At 43.4% G+C, this 21,661-nt stretch overlaps 1 protein-coding gene across 2 annotated transcripts in view; it reads left to right on the top strand.

Annotated features, from left to right (window-relative positions):
* Positions 1–14,563: 14,563 nt before the first annotated feature.
* The window catches only part of RAD54B (RAD54 homolog B), a 270,430-nt gene continuing 263,332 nt past the window's right edge, over positions 14,564–21,661 (top strand). For both annotated transcript variants that reach the window (XM_030216676.1, XM_030216683.1), the window contains exon 1: positions 14,564–14,870. The gene's annotated coding sequence lies outside the window, so the exon portion shown is untranslated. The remainder of the gene's footprint in view (positions 14,871–21,661) is intronic.

Raw genomic sequence — 21,661 nt, 5'->3', positions numbered from 1 at the left:
AGAGGATATTAACCCTACTGGCAGACAAGAGCATAGCCAGCCCTCTGATGTTGAGGGGCCTAATGGGGGGGGGCAACACCTTCTCTTCCCCCCCCCCCCATTAAAGTACCTTTGCTAGCGGGGATGCCGAGGCACTGCTAGCCAATAGAATTCACTGCTCCCCTTTTCCTCTTGCTACTGCAGGAAATAAGAAAGTAGCAGCATGCCTCCAGCTACTTTACTCCAGGACACCCCAAGTATGCTCAGTTGATGGGTGAATTTGATCAGCTGCTATTCTCTACTGCTTTGTTACTGTAAAATTTGACCCACTGAGTGTAAAGTATCAGAAGTGGAGTATGTCATTTATACCCAGGGTTTTTTTGGAGGGGGTACTGAGTACTGGCACCTTTTCCATTGTCTGCTAAAATTGACTCATGGACTCCAAGTTTTAATGAAAGAGCTCAGAATCTACACACCAATTCTGCCTTGTCAAGATTCTGTGACTGGTTGCAGGGGGCCTGGCTATTGTGGAGTGGATCCCTCAGAGATCACCTCACCCCTGAAGGATGGCCTAGCATTTGAGTACCGGCACCTTTTTTGCTAGAAGAAACGCACTGTTTATACCACAAGATAGGATGTCAACTGCATAATCCTGCAAAATTTCAGGCTCAGGTATGAACTAAATTACATCTTTTAAAAATTAAAAACTTTACCAATAAAAAAAGTAATTAACCCCAAGCCCACTTTAGGTACCTGCAATTTTTAGGCTGTAGAACATGAAAAACATCAAAAGTTGTGAAAAAAAAATTTATAGTCCCATTCTACTGACCCTCAGTACATAAAACTTCCAAAAATAAAATTTGCCCCTCCAAACTTTTTATAGCCTTTTTCTGTTATTTGTAGCCCAATTTTGGTATCTTTTTCGCTCAGCATGTCATATGGTAATCACAACCCACAAAACACTACAGTTTGAGGATACTTCAGGTTATTTGAATATCAAATAGTAACCATATAAAATTCAGAGCGGAAAAGAAAACCTTAAACAGAAATGATTTTCTTCTCTTTACAGCTGTAAACATTTGCTTTATGTCACCTCATTCAGTTTCTTAATTATAAGCCATAATGTGCTGATGGCTGACTTGTAGCAGCGGTAGCTTAGTAGTTTCCTGGCCACTTAGGAGGCCCCTCCATATGGTTTCCAAGACTAAAGCTACTAAAAGCTTTGCAGCTAAGTAGGCCACCTACCTGCAGTGCTTCATGCTTATCCAGCAGTAATGCAAAAGTTAAACACCATCAGTTCTTTGTGAGTGTACTTGTTCTATGAAACTATGCATCCGTGATGTACTTGCATTCATTCTTTAGAACACTTATCCTTTCTGGAGTACTTTTAGATAATATTTCTTGTGTTACTCAAAGTAGAAATTGCCAGAAAGAGATCTTGGTCCACCCAGCCTATTCAGCTGCTCCTACTTCCTGGTTCTTGCAATCACTTTCTGCATCTTCCTTAGGCATACAGGAATTCTCACACTGGATACTAATATTTCTAGATTGTTTTGCAATCACTACCCTGTTAGGAGAGTAGTATGTACAGTTACAATTCACTGTGCCTCATTCATTCCAACTTCATATCATTAGACCTTGTGCTAGAGCCTCTGTTTTTGCGGAAAATGCTTTCTTGTAGATTATAGAAGAAGGGAAAAGCATTCAAATAAAGTCCTTGAGACCTTCTGGGCTTAGAGCCCCTAAACTTCTTTGAGAAAATGAAAGCAACTTAGAGGACATCTTCCAGATGTTCTTACAAAAAAGTGTGGCCTCCTAAACTAAACAAAATATTGGTATTTCACCTGTCCAAAAGCAGTATTATTTTTCTTGTTGGTCATATTTTCTTATGCATCCAAACACATTTAGTATGATTAAACCAGCAGCAATTGCTAAGTAGCAACACTCAGATCATTACATATCCTTTTCCAATATGGTAAAGTTGGATCAAGGGAGAGAGCCAGTTGGGTTTACTTAGGATTTTAGCAAAGCCTTTGACATAGTTCTGCAGAGACAACTGATAACTGAGTGCCCTTGGTATGGGCTCTTAAGTGACTGACTGGATATGGAACTGGTTGAGTGAAAGACAACAAAGGCCAGTGGTGAATGGAGCTCACTCTAGGGAAAGAGATGTTGCAAGTGGTGTGCTACAAGGGTTGGTTCTTGAAAGAGTTCTTTTCAACATTTTTGTAATCGATATGTGGAAGGGTGATCTGGAAAGATTTGCCTGTTATCAGGATATCACCAAAATCTGCAATAGGGTAGCCACACCAGATGGCTTGGATAAAATTAAGAGGGATGTAACAGCTTGCAGAATGGCCAGAATTTGACGGCCAAGATGTAATACTAAGAAATCAGAGTTGTGCATTTGAGCTACAAAAACCCAAGGAAGCAGAGCAGTTTAGGGGGTGAAGTCCTTCTATACACAAAAGAGGACTTGGGATGATCGTATTGGCCAAACAGGTAGGGTGCTTGGGTGGATAGGAAGAGGAATGGCCAACAGGAAAAAGGAAATAATAATGTCTCTTTATAAGTCTCTGGTGAGATTGAGTAGAGCACTGTGTATAATAATTCCAGAGACAGCGCCTTCAAAAAAATATAAACAGGATGGAGTCTGTCCAGAGGGTGGCTACTAAAATGGGCAGTGTTCATCATAAAGTGTATGGGAACAAATTTAAATTAAAAGAGAAAGATGTATACTTTGGAAGAAAAGGGAGACATGACAGAGATATTTAAATACCATTGAGGCATAAAGGCATAGGAGGTGAGTCTCTTTCAATTTCAAAGGAAGTTCTGGAATGAGGGGGCATAAGATGAAAGGGACAGACTCAGGAGTAACCTAAGAAACTTCACAGAAAGGGTGGTGAATTTGTGTAACAGCTTCCCGGTGGAGATGAAGAATGTATCTGAATTTAAGAAAGCTTGGGACAAGCTTGTAGCAAAGCCTTTGGGTGGAGGAGTAGCCTAATGGTTAGTGCAGCAGGCTTTGATCCTGGCAACCTGGGTTCAATTCCCATTGTAGCTCCTTGTGACCTTGGGCAAGTCACTTAACCCTCCATTGCCCCAGGTACAAAAACTGTGAACCCTCTAGGAACAGAAAAACGTACCTGCATATATTGTGTACAGCACTGCGTTACATCTAGTAGCACTATAGTATTAGTAGTAGTAGTAGTACAAGTACATAAGATCTCTAAAGGAGAGGAAGGTACAGTAGATGGTATGGACTGCATAGGCCATATGGTCTTTGTCTTCATTTTGTATGTTTCTATGGAAGACAACATTTTCCTCCACAAATGCTTAGCCTGAGTATTTTCTTTCTGGGTTGTTGTTGTAAGGTTCTGCAAATCAAGGAGTGGGGCATTCCTGAGGTGCAAGAACATCAAAGAATAGAGAAGATGTGGGGACCAAGTTAACAGCTTCTTCTCAGAAGGTGAAGAGAAGTAATTGTCTCAATTACACTGCTTTTGAGTACAAAGAATTCTGGTCAAATGAGGGGCTGACAAATGTTGCAAAGCAGAAAAAATTGGATAGCAAAAGAGATTAAATAGTGGGCTGACTAGGACAAAGGAGTGATAAAAGAGGAGATAATGACCCCACAATTCCTAGAGGCAACAATGTCCAGAAAGAAGCTGCAAATATGAATTGACACACACAAAGGAATGGTAAAGTTCAAGTAATTTAGAAAGCCAATAAAAGCACATTCTGATGGAGAGAGTGATGATTATCAAGATGTATATCACTTAAACTCGATAGAACACTGGGACCGAGAGAAAAATCAGTCACTAATAGACTTAGGGGTAGATGCATCAAGCAAACGTAAAAAAATCAGAAACGTTAAAACCTTTACCGAATTTCAAATAACGAAGCATGCTCCAAAAACACAGCCCCAAAAAGTTTGGTGCGGTATTGGAAAGAACGATGCACCAATCCCCGTCGGTAATCGGCTCGTAAAGCATGCGCAAAGCAGCCAAGCGTTATGCTGGCTGCTCTGCGCATGCCAGAAACGTTCAAAACACAGTCAAATCGCAAGCACATGGCTCCCAAATCAAAATAAAAATAAAAAAAGGATCGGGAGGGGGCAAGGGCGCTCATCAGGAGCATCCTGTACGGACGGCCTTGCCCCCCCCCCGCTGCTCCCCACTTTCCGCCGCTCCCCCCACCCCGAAAAGCAAACTTCTAGAAGCCCCTGCCCCCCTCCCTTCCTCACTACTCTCTCACCTAAGCTCCGCCTCCCGACATCCTCCGTCCGTGCCCCGCCCCCTTTTGGGGTCGTCGCCGCCATTCCCCTCCTCCATCGGGCCCCCCTTCCTCTTACCGGGCCCGTGCAGCGCCTCTCTCCTCTGTCCGAAGGCGCTGCACGGGCAAGAAGAAAGCTGAATCAGCTGATGCCTGCCTTCGCGATGGCGCGTCTTTCTCCTGCTGCGCCCGCCCCTGTCTGACGTCAGTAACCTACGTAGGTTACTGACGTCAGACAGGGGCGGGCCCAGGAGGAGAAAGACGCTCTATCGAAGCTAGGCGAAGGCAGGCATCAGCTGATTCAGCTTTCTTCTTGCCCGTGCAGCGCCTTCGGACAGAGGAGAGAGGCGCTGCACGGGCCCGGTAAGAGGAAGGGGGGCCCGATGGAGGAGGGGAATGGCGGCGACGACCCCAAAAGGGGGCGGGGCACGGACGGAGGATGTCGGGAGGCGGAGCTGAGGTGAGAGAGTAGTGAGGAAGGGAGGGGGGCAGGGGCTTCTAGAAGTTTGCTTTTTCGGGGTGGGGGGAGCGGCGGAAAGTGGGGAGCAGCGGGGGGGGGGGGCAAGGCCGTCCGTACAGGACGCTCCTGATGAGTGCCCTTGCCCCCTCGCCATCCTTTTTTATTTTTATTTTTTTATGTGTTTTCTGAGGTCCTTTGGACCAATCACAGCGCTTTTAGCTCTGCTAATGCGCTGGGATTGGCTCAAAGTTTGTTTATTTTTTCACTTAACACTTTTTCCTGGCACAGAGCTGTCCTAACGAGAGGTCCAGACCTCTCGTTAGTTTTCCTGCCTTTTTCCTGCGTAAAGGCAATCGGAAAAGGTTAGTGCATGTCGTTTCAATGGGGTTTTCACACTAATTGCTCATCTCCATTCCGTTTTCGTTAGCTGCTACTACCGTCGAAAAATAGGCTTTAGTGCATGGAAAGGATCGGAAATTCTTCCTTAAGGGCTCATTTAACGATGAAAAACGTTTAGTGCATCTGGGCCTTAATGCATCCAAAGTATCTTGAGAAACAGTTCGAGGCTGGTAAACAAAATAGGAAGTAAAAGACTGATAAACACAGTTCAGGAGAGAGACATTGGGGTAATAAGTGTCTGAGGATCTCAAGGTGGCAAAATGTGACAAGGCAGAGGCCATAGCCAGAAGGCTACTAATCTGAATACAGAAAGGTAAAACTAGCAGAAGAAAGGAGGTGATATTGCTCCTGTATACATCGTTGGTGAGGCCCCACTTTTTATTTATTAATTCATCTTGATATACTGCAAAGGGGCCAATAATGGTGTATCTACTGTTAAATTACTTAGGGGCCCTTTTACTAAGCTGCGTAGGCAGCTACGTGCACCCAATGCGCGTCAATTTGGAGTTACCACCTGGCTACTGTGTGGCCTTTGTAGTAACTTCAGTTTTGATGTGTGTCCGCTACGCGCACCAGAAAATCATTTTTATTTTCTGGCACATGGCAGAAACCAGGCAGTAATTGTCATTCTACGCACGTAGACGATTACAGCACTGTTAACGCGTGAGACCTTACCACTAAGTCAATGGCTGGCAGTTTTAAACATTAAAAAAAAAAGGCCTTCTTACAGGCGTGCTGAAAATGGATCTGTGTGCGCCCAAAACACGCGCCTACACTAGCGCAGCCCATTTTTCGGCACACCTTAGAGTACTAGGTTCAGTTTTGAAGGCCGTATCTCGCTAAGGGTCCCTTTTACTAAGTTGCTGGGTGTCCATTTCCTAGGGAAGCCCTCACCACCACCCATGAGGCGGCGGTAAAGGCTCCCGTGCTACCCAGGCAGTAACTGGGCAGCGATTACCGCCAGGTAAACCCCTGGCACTAGAAAATAAAAAGGCATTTTCTAGTGCTAGAGTTGGCGCACAGCAGAGGCTGGGACTACTATCACGCACCAACACGGCGGTGGCCCTACCCCCCTTTAGTAAAAGGGCTCCCAAGGGCCATAAGGCTAGAAACTGTTCAGAGGAAAATGGTGTGTGATTTGTGCCAAAAGATGTATAGATGTATGAGAAGAGACTTGAGCTGAAAATGTATTCATACCTCTCTGCTCAATCAGGTTTCCTTCAATAACCTGTTGGCAACATTTACACTCACTTCTGGTCCACAGGGCTCTATACTATTGGCAATGCTGTTTAACAGCTTTCTGGCTCCACTCCTTACACTCAGTCAATCTCTAGGCTTTACTAACTACATCTGTGCTGACGACATCCAGTTCTCCATCCCGTAGACTACAATGACAGTCATTTAATTCAGAAACTCAATTTTCATCTAAAACTAATTACTGATTGGCCATTTCACAACAAGTTAGTCCTAAATGCTAAAACATTTAGCTGCGTACTCTTTTCAAACAATCCTAATGCCCGACAATGACGCCTAGATCCCTTTCCTGGTTGGTGACTCCTAACATGGAATGTTGCATTACGTAGCTATAATTCAGGTTCCTCTTTCCCACATGAATCACTTTGTACTTCCTCACATTAAACGCCATCTGCCATTTAGATGCCCAGTCTCATTAAGGTCCTCTTATAATTTTTCCAATCCTCTTGCGATTTAACAACTTTGTGTCATCAGCAAATGTAATTACCTCACTAGTTACTCCCATCTCTTAGGTCATTTATAAATATGTTAAAAAGCAGCGGTCCCAGCACAGACCCCTGGGGAACCCCACTAACTACCCTTCTCCATTGAGAATACTGACCATTTAACCCTACTCTCTGTTGTCTATCTTTTAACCAGTTTTTAATCCACAATGGGACACTACCTCTTATCCCATGACTCTCCAATTTCCTCTAGAGTCTTTCATGAGGTACTTTGTCAAGTGCCTTTTGAAAATCCAGATACACAATACCAACCGGCTCACCTTTATCCATATGTTGTTCACCTCTTCAAAGAAATGTAATAGATTGGTGAGGCAAGATTTCCCTTCACTAAATCCATGTTGGCTTTGTCTAATTAATCCATGCTTTTGAATATGCTCTGTAATTTTGTTCTTTATAATAGTCTCTACCATTTTGCCCGGCGCCGACGTCAGGCTCACCAGTCTATAATTTCCTGGATCTCCTCTGAACCTTTTAAAAATAAAATTGGCGTTATATTGGCCACCCTCCAATCTTCCGGTACAACGCTTGATTTTAAAGATAAATTACATATTACTAACAATAGTTCCGCAATATTCGAGGTGCGGTTGCACCATGGTGCGATACAAAGGCATTATAACATCCTCATTTTTGTTTTCCATTCCTTTCCTAATAATACCTAACATTCTATTTGCAGAACACTGAGCAGAAGATTTCAATGTATCATCAACGACGACACCTAAATCCCTTTCTTAGTCCGTGACTCCTAACATGGAACCTTGCATGACGTAGCTATAATTTGGGTTCCTCTTTCCCACATGCATCACTTTTCACTTGCTCACATTAAACATCATCATCTGCCATTTATACGCCCAGTCTCCCAGTCTCGTAAGGTCCTCTTGAAATTTTTCACAATCCTCCTGCAATTTAACGACTTTGAATAACATTGTGTCATCAGCCTGGCCAGTCATCTTCTCCTTTCTCTTTCCTCACATTATGCTTTTCCTCTGCTCCAATCTCACCCTCAGCCTCATGCCCTTCTCTGGAAACACACCTTGGTTCAACCTCTCCTCAAGAAGCCCCACGTTGACTCTGCTCCTGCCTCCAACTTTTGTCCTATTTAAAATCTTCCCTTCTCCAAAATTCTTGAAAAGATGGTCCTCCTTCAGTTGGCATCATTCCCTTAAAAACACCAATACCCTCTGGATTTTTTCACAACCACAACCCTCCTGCTTGCTACATAAGTACTGCCATACTGGGACAGACCAAAGGTCCATCAAGCGCAGCATCCTGTTTCCAACAGTGGCCAATCCAGGTCACAAATACCTGGCAAGATCCTAAAAAGTACAAAACATTTTATACTATTTATCCCAGAAATAGTGGATTTTCCCAAAGTCCAGTTAATAATGGTCTATGGACTTTTCCTTTAGGAAGCCGTCCAAACCTTTTTAAAACTCCGCTAAGCTAACCGCCTTTATCACATTCTCCGGCAATGAATTCCAGAGTTTAATTACACGTTGAGTGAAGAAAATTCTCTGATTCGTTTTAAATTTACTACATTGTAGCTTCATTGCATGCCCCCTAGTCCTAGTATTTTTGGAAAGCGTAAACAGACACTTCACATCTACCCATTCAACTCCACTCATTATTTTATAGACCTCTATCATATCTCCCCTCAGCCGTATTTTCTACAAGCTGAAGATCCCTAGCCGCTTTAGCCTTTCCTCATAGGGAAGTCGTCCCAACCCCGTTATCATTTTCGTCACCCTTTTCTGCATCTTTTCTAATTCCACTATATCTTTTTTTGAGATGCAGCGACCACAATTGAACACAACATTCGAGGTGCAGTCGCACCATGGAGCGATACAAAGGCATTATAATGTCCTCATTTTTGTTTTCCATTCCTAATAATACCTAACATTCTATTTGCTTTTTTAGGTGCAGCAGCACACCGAGCAGAAGGTTTAAACTTATCAATGACGACACCTAGATCCCTTTCCTGGTCAGTGACTCCTAACGTGGAACCTTGCATGACGTAGCTATAATTTGGGTTCCTCTTTCCCACATATATCACTTTGCATTTGCTCACATTAAATGTCATCTGCCATGTAGCCGCTCAGTCTCCCGGTCTTGTAAGGTCCTCTTGTAATTTTTCACAATCCTCCTGCAATTTAATGACTGAATAACGTGTCATCAGCAAATTTAATTACATCACTAGTTAATCCCATCTCTTAACAATATTATGCACTCTTCCATTGACCATTATCGTTCTGTCATTGTTGTCTCCCTGGATCCCTCATCCGCTTTCGACATAAGTCGATCGCTCTTCTCTCTCACCTTCACTTCCTGGGTATCTGAGGCACTGTGCTTTTCTTGGTTTTCAAGTTACCTCTCTGGATGCACTTTTCAGCTTTTCCATGGTACTTCTTTTTCCCCTGTTTTCCCAGTAAAATCTCTCTCTCTCCCTTCCCCACATTGATTCAGGAACAAGTCTGCACTCCCTTCAGTAACACTGATATGACAGAGAATCTGAATGTCTCCAACCACTGCAACTTACTTTTCACTCTCAGTGGCTGCCTCCATGTTTTCAGCCAGCTCAAGGCTAATCCTCTTTTTCTGAACACATCCAAAAGTGAAGCCATTATATTCCCCAGCCCTCACTCACCCTTACCCCCCTGCCCTTCTGTTGATGACCATCTACTCCCTTTCCGTGACACCGTCAAAATCTTGGGCGTCACTTTCGACTCTAAGCTGAGCTTTAAACCCCAGATTGATTCTGTTGTCCAGTCCTCTTTTTTGCTCTACATCATGTTCAGCCCCTGTGCTTGTTACTCAACCCATTGCTTATCCCCACGTTTCTCCTTTCTATTCTTCTCACATTAATTATTGCAGTTACTTATATTCTGATCTCTCTTTCTTCTCACTCAAACATCTTCAACTCATCCAGTTCACTGCTGTTAAACGCCTTCACTCCACTCACTTTGACCACATTACTCCCCTCCCTGCCTGGTCTTCAAATTGCATCTTCCTTCTGCTCCAGCATATCTCAACTCTCTCCTTATTCCCTATGCCCCAACACATTCTCTCCATTCCTCCACCGCTAACCTATTTACGGTCCTGTCCCTCCCTGCCTTCTGTTTAACTATTTCTCATGAGAATAGCTTTAGCTATCTTAGCCCAATCTTCTGGAACTCTCTGCCCCCTCACATCACAAACTCTGCTATTCAAAGTTCAAAACACTACTGAAAACTCATCTGTTTGTTGAGTCCTTTGATTCCTCTACTCCTTGATCTCGTCGCCCCTCCATAATTATCTTCTTTTATTGTTAACTGCATAGTTGCCTTTATGGACTCCTTGTGATATATCAAGCACTGGAAATAAATAAATACTGCTTTTCCAGAACCTCCATTTAACATCTGGCAAGGCCTTCAGTTAACAGTTCATCCCAAAGAACCAGAGGAGGGCCGACCTCACAACTAGGTATTCAAAAGGTAGAGACAGTAAGAGAAATGGTCCAGAAAACTATAGTTGGGAGCCACTACCAATGTCCATGTGAAGACCTTCCTCACCCACTTCCACCTGGACAAATCAGGTCCTAAAGCCCCAGGAAGAGCCAGTGGGGAGGGGGGGGGGAATGGGTTATTTCATAAGATTTTCTGGGATTCAAACTCTTGATTCTATGCAGTTAAGCTGCAGAGGCTATTTAGCTGCAACCCAAGTTCAAGGAAATGAGCTCCAGTGGTAGAAAGAAATGCCTATTTATTTATTTGTTACATTTGTATCCCACATTTTCCAACCTATTTGCAGGCTCAATGTGGCTTACATAGTGCCAGAAAGGATCCCATTGGGCCAGCAAGAAGCTTGTGTAGTCTTATATCATACATATGGATGGTCTTATGGACAAATGGGCTACAATATTTTTCACACCTGAGGTGGTTGCCCCAGTTGTCCATGCGGCTAGTGGGGATAGCCCATTCAATCACATGCAAAAATCTGCAAAGTTCATGGACTTTTAAGCTTAATCCATTTGTCTATAGATAAATATTGATGGACTGATGCAGTAGATCCAAAAAGCTGCAAGTTGGCAAATTTGAGGGTTAGCCCTCTTGTCGGTAATATTATTCATATAAGAAAAGCAAGACAAACACATCCACATCCTTCCTGACAAAACAGTTCAGTGGGCCAGGTCTGCTCTGCATTTATTGCCTAGTAAAATTGTATCTTACTATGCTTTTAATGTAGCTGTAGCTCCACACCCAGCTCCCGCATCACATCTGTACTGCTCCACCCAGGAGGTCTTGATATTCTCATCAATCAATATAATGTGATGTGCAGTAGGATTCCATGCACACAACTACCTCTTGGTTTACTTGGATTCTTAACTGTAGCTATATGAGGAAGTCTACAGGACATGCCCACTTCCCCTTAAGGACACTCCCTCACAGAGTCAGAATCACTTTAAGACTCATAGTCCCACCCATGGAGGAAGCGACACCAGAGGGGTGCAGCCAGAAGTATAAAAGCTCAGGGCACAGCTAGGTTAAGGAAGCCCAGAGGAAAGCTGTGAAGGTCCACTGTGTATGCCTCCATCCCATGTCTGTGAACTTTTTCAACTGCAACAGCCAGGTAAGCCAAGTTTTAACTTGAGACCTGGAAGAACTGTATTCTTGACCCAGCCAGAGGCAGGGTGGCGAATATTGTTGACTAGAGACCACAGCGCATGCCATGGCCTGCAGGACCAGGACCACGACCACAGAAGGATTTTACTGCATAGGACTAATTTTTCTCCCTGGCCCAGGACACTTACCCTCATACCTGGCACTTTTAATAAACTATTGTTTTCTGTTCCCCCTGAACCAACTCTGTAGTTCCTTTTTGTCTGGGCTCTGGGCCTGCCCGAGCTCACATTACCGCAAGCTATTACAGTACAAGACAAAAAAAAAGTGTTCTGCTATCCCAATACAAAATAAAAACTAAAAATGTATACATGGCTCTTATGAAGAATAAGTCACTTTATAGAGGGGCTGGGTGAGGGGATGCAAGCTGTACACTGGATTACAAACTGGTTGACAGATGCCAGAGGGTGGTGGTCAATAGAATTCCCTCAGAGGACGGAAACGTGAGTAGCGGAGTGCCTCAAGGATTAGTGCTGGGGCTGATTCTGTTCAACATTATTTGTGAGCAACATGGCTGAAGGGTTAAAAGATAAGGTTTGCCTTTTTGCAGATGATACCAAAATTTGTAATAGAGTGGACACCCCAGAGGGAGTGAAAAACATGAAAAAGGGACTGCAAAGGTTAGAAGAATGATCCAGTGTTTGGCAGTTAAAATTAAATGCAAAGAAGTGCAGAGTGATGCATTTGGGGAGTAGGAATCCAAGGGAGCCGTATGTCCTAGGAGGTGAAACCTGGGAAGTTATGGTGTCCAAATACCTTAAAGTAACAAAACAGTGCAACAAGGTGGTGGCAGTAGCCAGAAGGATGCAAGGCTGAATCAAGAGAGGTATAACCAGCAGAAGAAAGGAAGTATTGATGTCCCTGTACAAGCTGTTGGTGAGGTCCACTTGGAGTATTGTGTTTTTTTGGATGTTATACCTTGCTATGGATGTAAAAAGACTAGAAGCAGTCCAGAGGAAGGCAACAAAAGTGGTATGGGATTTGTGGCAAAAGACATACGAGAAGAGACTGGAAGACCTAAGTATGTATACCCTAGAGGGAAAAAGGGACAGGGGAGATATGATACAATAATTTAAATACTTGAAAGGTATTAATATAGAAAAAATATTTTCCAAAAAAGGGGAAACAAACTAGAGGACATAAATTGAAGTTGCGGGGCAGTAGACTTAAGAGTAATGTCAAATTCTTTCACAGATAGCGTGGTCCAGACAAAAACAGTGAACGAATTCAAAATGGCTTGGGATAAACAGCGGATCTCCAATTAGAAAATGAAGTATAAGCCCCCCCCCCCCCCTAAACTTACATAGCTACATGTGTGTGGATATGTCAAGTGACCCTTAGATGGTGACTCCTGCTGTGATGACCTAGGGCCAGTGCTGGGCAGACTTGTATAGTAAGTGTTCTGTATACCGTAATCCAGTTTAGGATGGGCTGGAAAGGGCTTCAACAGCAACTTTAGTGGTTGGAACCTGAGGACAGTACTGGGCAGACTTTTACAGTCTGTGTCCAATAAATGACAAGACAGATAGGCTAGAGTGGGCTGTGACAGCAACTCCAGTAGCTGGAATGTAAGGACAGGGCCAGGTGGACTTCTATGGTCTATGTCCCAGAAATGCCAAAGAAAGACCATGACCAAGTATTTTGCATCACATTGATAGTTAATTTAAATCATGAATTCATAATGTGACAGCTGGGTAGACTGGATGGACCATTCAGGTCATATCTACTGTTACTTACTATAGCAAAATACAGCTGTGAATTTTTATCAATACAAAATATGATAGGGTTTCTCCTTTGATGTGCAGATTACATTGGTTGCTACTAGAATAGCTTTTAAGATTTTGTGCCTTTATACAGTAATTGTCCTCTATCTTTCTAATCTAATAAAAAATTCCTCGTCTGATTTTCACTCTAAGAACTCACTTAAATAAGCTAGAGTTACCTTCAGTTTCCTTATTAAGACTGCATTCCTCTGCTAAACAACTTTTCAGTTTTGCCATTCCATCGATGTGGAACTCGTCACCTAGTATTTGTGAACCGAATTATCTTAGATTTAGAAAAAAGTTGTACGCCTAAAATACCTTAAAGTGGGTTCATGGCTCGGCTCTATTTTAATCTTTGGATTATAATTCTTAATCTTTTGTGAACCAATCTTCAGTTTCTGGTACAGACAGTACATAAATGCCCTATTGTTGTTGTAAGTCAGTCAGAAAATAGTAGAGTCTTCAGGTGTGTACTTGTGTGCCAAGGTTATACTTTCAAGATATCAAGACTTTCTAGTCATAACTCTTTCTCCTTACAATTCATGTCTGTCACACATGAACTCTACTCTGCCATAACATCACTCTGTATTTGTTCATACCAATACTGGCGATCGCCTTTACGGTACCACGTAAGCCACATTGAACCTGCAAATAGGTGGGAAAATGTGGGATACAAATGTAACAAATAAATAACTTAGAGGTTATGGTGCATGAATGGATTTAACGCACAATAATAATTAGCGTGCACTAGCTGATAAGATGCCCATCTGTAATTTTACACACCGTAGAAAAGGACACACTAATGACTGGCTAACTATAAAACACATACTCATTGGTATTTCTGTTGAAAAGCTAGTACTTGGGCAGCGATACTGTTTCTTAACAGGCACCACTGCAGAACACGTTCCACCAAAACAATAGACAGCACCACAGAACTTACTAAATATAATCAAGAACTATACCCTGTAGTCTAAGTCACAACGAATAGGAGGACAGGGAAGGTCTGGTGCCTTGATAACTACTATAGTACTATTTACCCTCCAGTGGTAACAGGTTAAATCTATAACCGTACAGGCAACAAAAGCTACAACCCCCATCTGGTGTAATTATCTATCCTGTCTCCTGAACCTGCTACCACCAGGCAGTGGCACCAGGCTTTCTTCCTATTTTAAAGGCTCACTCATGGCGGGGGCGGGGCCAACGCTACGTAGAACGTCATCCGGTCCGCATGACGGTGACGGGGCTGGTAGCGAGAGACGTCATAGCGAACGACAACGTTCGAGTAAGGGAAATTGAAGGCTTTCAAGTTCTTATCATCAAAAGGGTGGCAAGGGATCCCCCACCTTCTTCACAGAACCAGAAACCATTAATACTCCACGTCCCGCGCGATCCTGAGATTAATTTTATATGTAATCCCGTCCCGTTACCCCCCCTTTCAGCGTGTGTTTTCCGCTCCAGGGAATGCTGGGAAGGCGGGAATCTTGAATAATGATGAACCGGAAATAGAGAACTGAGAAAGAAGGAGATAGAGTAATGCGCTAGAAATAAATATATGCAGGAGCAGCAGGAGTCAAGTTAATCTAAGGTATCTGACTGTAGGAGATAACACTGATATAAGGAAATATTTGAATTAGAAGTTTTGGCTTTAGATTATGCATTTTTAAATAATAACTTAAGACGTCTTGTCGCCAGATGTCTTGCAGTCTAACTTTGTACCTACCTAGATGGTAAAGACAGCGCGGTGAGGTACATCTTTAGACTGTAAGCTCTTTATGGGAAGGACCTAACGAGGCTCTTTGAGCTTGGATTTGGAATCCCTATTAATTAAATCTAAGATCAGACCTACCAAACTCGTTTGGATAACTTAATTGATAATGACAGATTTGATGTATGTTGTCAAAATAATTCATAAAGTTATTTTTACAAAATCAGCAATGGTAATAACAGTGAGATGAAATTATAGAGTATATAAAATGTAATAAGACAGTTCTCAGGTTCTGATGTTGGTCAGATGCTTCTGACCTGGTGTCAGCATACTGTTACTATTATTTTATTATTACTTATTTCTGTAGAGAGGTACGCAGCACTGTACATATGCAAGAGACAGTCCCTGCTGGGTAGAACTCAGAATGTATCCAGGGCATGCAAATAGGAGAAATATGATTTTTTTTTTGTTGTTGGGGGGGGGGGGGGGGGGGGGGGGGGGTCGTTTAATGGAATGATTAAAACAACAAGCTATTAAACAGGTGAATATGGGGTTTAGAGTTAAATACAAACTCAGACAGATGTCCTTCCTTTTCTCTCCAAATTACTTGAGCGTGCTGTTCACCGCTGCTGCCTTGATTTTCTTTCCTCACATGCTATTCTTGACCCACTACAATCTGGTTTTCGCCCTCTCCACTCAACCGAAACTGCGCATACTAAAGTCTCCAATGACCTATTACTGGCTAAATCCAGAGGTCAATATTCCATCCTCATTCTTCTTGATCTTTCCGCTGCTTTTGACACTGTCGATCACAACATACTTCTCGATACCCTGTCCTCACTTGGATTCCAGGGCTCTGTCCTTTCCTGGTTCTCTTCCTACCTCTCCCTCCGCACCTTTAGTGTTCACTCTGGTGGATCCTTTTCTACTTCTATCCCTCTGCCTGTCGGCGTACCTCAGGGTTCTGTTCTTGGTCCCCTCCTCTTTTCTATCTACTCTTCTTCCCTTGGTTCATTAATCTCATCCCATGGCTTTTCCTACCATCTCTATGCTGATGACTCCCAAATCTAGCTTTCTACCCCTGATATCTCACCTTGCATCCAAATCAAAGTTTCCGCGTGCTTGTCTGACATTGCTGTCTGGTGTCTCAACGCCACCTGAAATTAAGTATGACCAAAACCGAGCTTCTCATTTCCCCCCCCAAACCCACCTCCCCGCTCCCCCCATTTTCTATTTCTGTTGATGGCTCTCTCATTCTCCCTGTCTCCTCAGCTCGAAACCTTGGGGTCATCTTTGACTCTTCTCTCTCCTTCTCTGATCATATCCAGCAGATTGCCAAGACCTGTCGTTTCTTTCTTTACAACATCCGTAAAATCCGCCCCTTTCTTTCCGAGCACTCTACCAAAACCCTCATCCACACCCTTGTCACCTCTCGTTTAGACTACTGCAATCTGCTTCTTGCTGGCCTCCCACTTAGTCACCTCTCCCCTCTCCAGTCGGTTCAAAACTCTGCTGCCCGTCTTGTCTTCCGGCAGGGTCGCTTTACTCATACTACCCCTCTCCTCAAGACCCTTCACTGGCTCCCTATCCGTTTTCGCATCCTGTTCAAACTTTTTCTACTAACCTATAAATGTACTCACTTTGCTGCTCCCCAGTATCTCTCCACACTCGTCCTTCCCTACACCCCTTCCCGTGCACTCCGCTCCATGGATAAATCCTTCTTATCTGTTCCCTTCTCCACTACTGCCAACTCCAGACTTCGCGTCTTCTGTCTCGCTGCACCCTACGCCTGGAATAAACTTCCTGAGCCCCTACGTCTTGCCCCATCCTTGGCCACCTTTAAATCTAGACTGAAAGCCCACCTCTTTAACATTGCTTTTGACTCGTAACCACTCGCCTCCACCTACCCTCCTCTCTTCCTTCCCGTTCACATTAATTGATTTGATTTGCTTACTTTTTTTGTCTATTAGATTGTAAGTTCTTTGAGCAGGGACTGTCTTTCTTCTGTGTTTGTGCAGCGCTGCGTATGCCTTGTAGCGCTATAGAAATGCTAAATAGTAGTAGTAGTAGTAGTACAGATGTGCTGTATCCTGGATTTGAATAGGCTTTTAGTGACGCTAAGCCCAGATGTAATATTTATTTATTTGTTGCATTTTCCCACCAATTTGCAGGCTCAGTGTGGCTTACATTCTACCGTAATGGTGATCGCCATTTCCGGATAGAGAAATACAAGTGGTATTGCATTTAGGTACATAAGTGGTAAAGTAGAATACACAGTGGTATTGCATTGAAGTTCCTAAAAGATACAGTGAATTATAAAATAAGTTAGACAATCAACTATAGAAAGTTCATTTCCAGTATATGAAATAAAGTGGTGGTACGTATTGCTTAAATTTCATTAGTAGCTCGTAGATTATCGGTCTAGTGTGCAGTTTTCGGTTTGCTCTAGTTCATGTAGAGTCTAGTTGTCTAGTATTTAGGATGGATCATTATGGTATGCCTTTTTGAACAGGTTGGTTTTCAGTAGTTTTCGGAAGATTGCTAGGTCGTGCATTGTTTTTATGGCCATTGGTAGTGCATTCCACAGTTGCGTGCTTATATAGGAGAAGCCGGATGCATATGTGGATTTATATTTCAGTCCTTTGCAGCTGGGGTAGTGGAGATTCAAGAATGTGCGTGATGATTTTTTTGTGTTCCTAGTTGGCAAGTCTATGAGGTCTGACATATAGACCGGGGCTTCACCGTAAATGATTTTGTGGATCAGGGTGCAAACTTTCGCTGCAACGGGCCCCCCAGCTGATGAGATAAGGGCCTGAATGATGTAATTCCTGACCAGTGATGATGTATGTATGTATATATATATCTTTCTTATTTTACTTTTCTATAGCCTTCCTTTAGTAATGTACTCGATTATTTATTTATAGTACATTTCTACTACTACTACTATTTAGCATTTCTATAGCGCTACAAGGCGTATGCAGCGCTGCACAAACATAGAAGAAAGACAGTCCCTGCTTAAAGAGCTTACAATCTAATAGACAAAAAAATAAATAAAGTAAGCAAATCAAATCAATTAATGTGAACGGGAAGGAAGAGAGGAGGGTAGGTGGAGGCGAATGGTTACGAGTCAAAAGCAATGTTAAAGAGGTGGGCTTTCAGTCTAGATTTAAAGGTGGCCAAGGATGGGGCAAGACGTAGGGGCTCAGGAAGTTTATTCCAGGCGTAGGGTGCAGCGAGACAGAAGGCGCGAAGTCTGGAGTTGGCAGTAGTGCAGAAGGGAACAGATAAGAAGGATTTATCCGTGGAACGGAGTGCACGGGAAGGGGTGTAGGGAAGGACGAGTGTGGAGAGATACTGGGGAGCAGCAGAGTGAGTACATTTATAGGTTAGTAGAAGAAGTTTGAACAGGATGCGAAAACGGATAGGGAGCCAGTGAAGGGTCTTGAGGAGAGGGGTAGTATGAGTAAAGCGACCCTGGCGGAAGACGAGACGGGCAGCAGAGTTTTAAACCGACTGGAGAGGGGAGTGGTGACTAAGTGGGAGGCCAGCAAGAAGCAGATTGCAGTAGTCTAAACGAGAGGTGACAAGGGTGTGGATGAGGGTTTTGGTAGTGTGCTCGGAAAGAAAGGGGTGGATTTTACGGATGTTGTAAAGAAAGAAACGACAGGTCTTGGCAATCTGCTGGATATGATCAGAGAAGGAGAGAGAAGAGTCAAAGATGACCCCAAGGTTTCGAGCTGAGGAGACAGGGAGAATGAGAGAGCCATCAACAGAAATAGAAAATGGGGGGAGCGGGGAGGTAGGTTTGGGGGGGAAAATGAGAAGCTCGGTTTTGGTCATATTTAATTTCAGGTGGCGTTGAGACATCCAGGCAGCAATGTCAGACAAGCACACTGAAACTTTGGTTTGGATGCAAGGTGAGATATCAGGGGTAGAAAGGTAGATTTGGGAGTCATCAGCATAGAGATGGTAGGAAAAGCCATGGGATGAGATTAATGAACCACATTTGCCCACACATGCAGGCACAATGTGTCTTACATAGGATTAAGTAAAATAACAATACAGTAAGAGATATAGTAGGAGACAATTAGGTGGGGAAGGGGGCATACCAGTATCAGGGATAAGTAAGTGGGACTATTAATCGGTGGGAGTATAGGGGGAGTAGGCCAGTCCAAATAGGTGACTTTTCAGCAGCCTCTTGAACAGCTGGTGATCCATTTGTAGTTTTAAGTATTTTGGCAAAACATTCCAATTCTTGGCACTGGAGTAGTAGAAAGACGAAGTGAAGATCGACTTATATTTGACGCCTTTACAATTTGGGAAGTGCAGGTTGAGATACAAACGCGAGGTGGCTATTGCGTTTCTGGGTGGGAGGTCAATAAGGCGAAGCATGTACTCCAGAGCTTGCCCGTAAATGATTTTATGAGTTAGAGAGCAAATTTTGAAAGAGATACGTTCCCTCACGGGCAACCAGTGGAGAAGAAAACGCAGAGGTTGAGCATGCTCAAAACGTGATTTTCCCAGGATTAGTCTCGCTGCAGTGTTTTGTGCAGTCTGGAATTTTTTCAAAAGATATTCATGGCAACCTACATAGATCCCGCTGCAGTAATCTAGGTGAGATAGCACTAACCAATGAACAAGGGTGCAAAACAGTTCTCTAGTTAGGCAATATCTAATCTGCCGAAGCCTCCACATTGCATTGAACATTTTTTTAGTGACAACTCGTACATGATCGTCCAGATTCAAATGCTTGTCCAAGTTCACCCCAAGGAGCTTCAGACTGCTAGAAATAGGGAGAACGTAGTCTTTTATGATGAAGGTATCTGTTGGGAGTGTGTAGTAAGGAGTGGAGAATAAGGCACCGAGTTTTATCCTTATTTAGTTTGAACTGAAACACCTTCGCCCAATGTTCCATTGTAGAAAAGCTGGCAGCAATCAGATCTGAGATTTCAGCTACTGTGTTACAAAAAGGAATGTAAATGGTGACATCGTCAGCATAAATGTACGGATTCAGACCAAGGTTGCATGGGGCAGTAGCAAGTGGGATCAGCATGATATTGAACAATGTAGGTAATAGGGGTGAGCCTTGAGGCACCCCACAGGAGGCTCTCCAGGGAGCGGAAACGGTTGATTTCACTTTGACCTGGTAAGCTCTAGACGACAGGAAGCCCTTAATCCAGTGCAAAACAAAACCGCTCACACCAAACGTATCAAGTAGGTGTAGAAGGAGTTTGTGATCTACCATATCAAAAGCACTTGACAGGTCAAACTGCAGTAAAATAATTTTTTTCCAAACCGATATCTCACGTTTGAAGTTTGACAGGAGAGTAACCAGCACTGTTTCGGTACTGTACTGGGCGCAGAATCCAGACTGCGAATGGTGTAGGATATCAAACTTTGTCAGGAATTCATTCAGTTGAGTGTTGACTATACTCTCCATGACCTTGACCAACAGTGGTATTGAAGCTACGGGGCGGTAATTTGTGATTACATCAGGTTTGACCTTAAGGTTTTTGCGGATGGGCGTGAGAAGTATGCGTCCATGGTCCGGTGGGAACAAACCCTTCGATAGTAGATTATTGAGGTGGGTTGTCAGGTCAACTACAAAGCAGTGTGGTCCAGTTTTTAGCAAATGGTTGGGACAAACATCCAGGCCACAGTATTTGCTAGAGAACTTACGCAGTGCTTTGGATACTGTATCAACCGGAACATCACTAAAGGTTGTCCAAATGCGGTCGGCCGGGCAATGGTCAGCAAATGGAACTAATGAGCTAAGGAAGTCATCCACGGCAGATAGACAACTTACTGAAGTAGACCTTAGAGTTAAAATTTTATCATTGAAGTAGGTTGCGAGCTGGTCGGCTGGAGGGAGGTCTCCGCTAAAGGCTTCCTTCTTGCTAGTGTCTAGGAAGGAGGCAAGGAGTTGGTTCAGTTTTCTGGGGTCCTTTCCAACAGACTTCAATTTCTTAGAGAAGTATGAACGTTTTGCTTGCTTGATTGCGTACTTGTATGTTCAGAGACTCTTTTCCAGGCTTTGAGCGCCGAATCAGTTTTCCGTTTATGCCAGGCTCTCTCAAGCCTCCTTGTCTTGGATTTTAAGCTTTTTAGTTCAGCAGAGAACCAAGGAGTAGAGCTGCAATTGTAAGAAGCCTTGAGATGCATTGGTGCAATTTGGTTAAGCACCTCCTTGCATTTGTCGTCCCAAGTCTTGAGAAAGTGGGGAGAGTCTGCATGTTCGGCCCAATTAGTGTTATATAAACATTTCCAGAATTGTTCCGGGTCGATTATACCTCTTGAGAAATACGTGGTGACTTTACCAGGCTGGAGAGGACCTGCGTTTGGCCAGCTCAATGTGAATTGTAATTTGAAATGGCCAGACCAGGGCGTCTCAAGCCATCCGATATTAGATAAATGAAAATTGGAGTCAGCTTGGAATTTAAATGAGAGGAGATCTAATGTGTGACCTTTAGTATGAGTTGGGCAAACGGAAGGGCAGATTAGGTCCCATAGACAGAGGAAATCTAGAAATTGGATTGTATCCGGCGAGTTTAGATTGTCTAGGTGGAGGTTGAGGTCTCCCAATATGAGGATGTTCGAGTTGGACATACAGATGTTAGAGATAAAATCCAAAAGCTCAACATGGCTATTAATCCAATTAATTGGTGGTCTAT

This window comes from Microcaecilia unicolor, chromosome 1, assembly GCF_901765095.1.
Source record: "Microcaecilia unicolor chromosome 1, aMicUni1.1, whole genome shotgun sequence".
NCBI classification, from domain to species: domain Eukaryota; kingdom Metazoa; phylum Chordata; class Amphibia; order Gymnophiona; family Siphonopidae; genus Microcaecilia; species Microcaecilia unicolor.
Note: the sequence above shows the minus strand (reverse complement) of the source record. Positions and strands in the feature narration are given on the sequence as shown.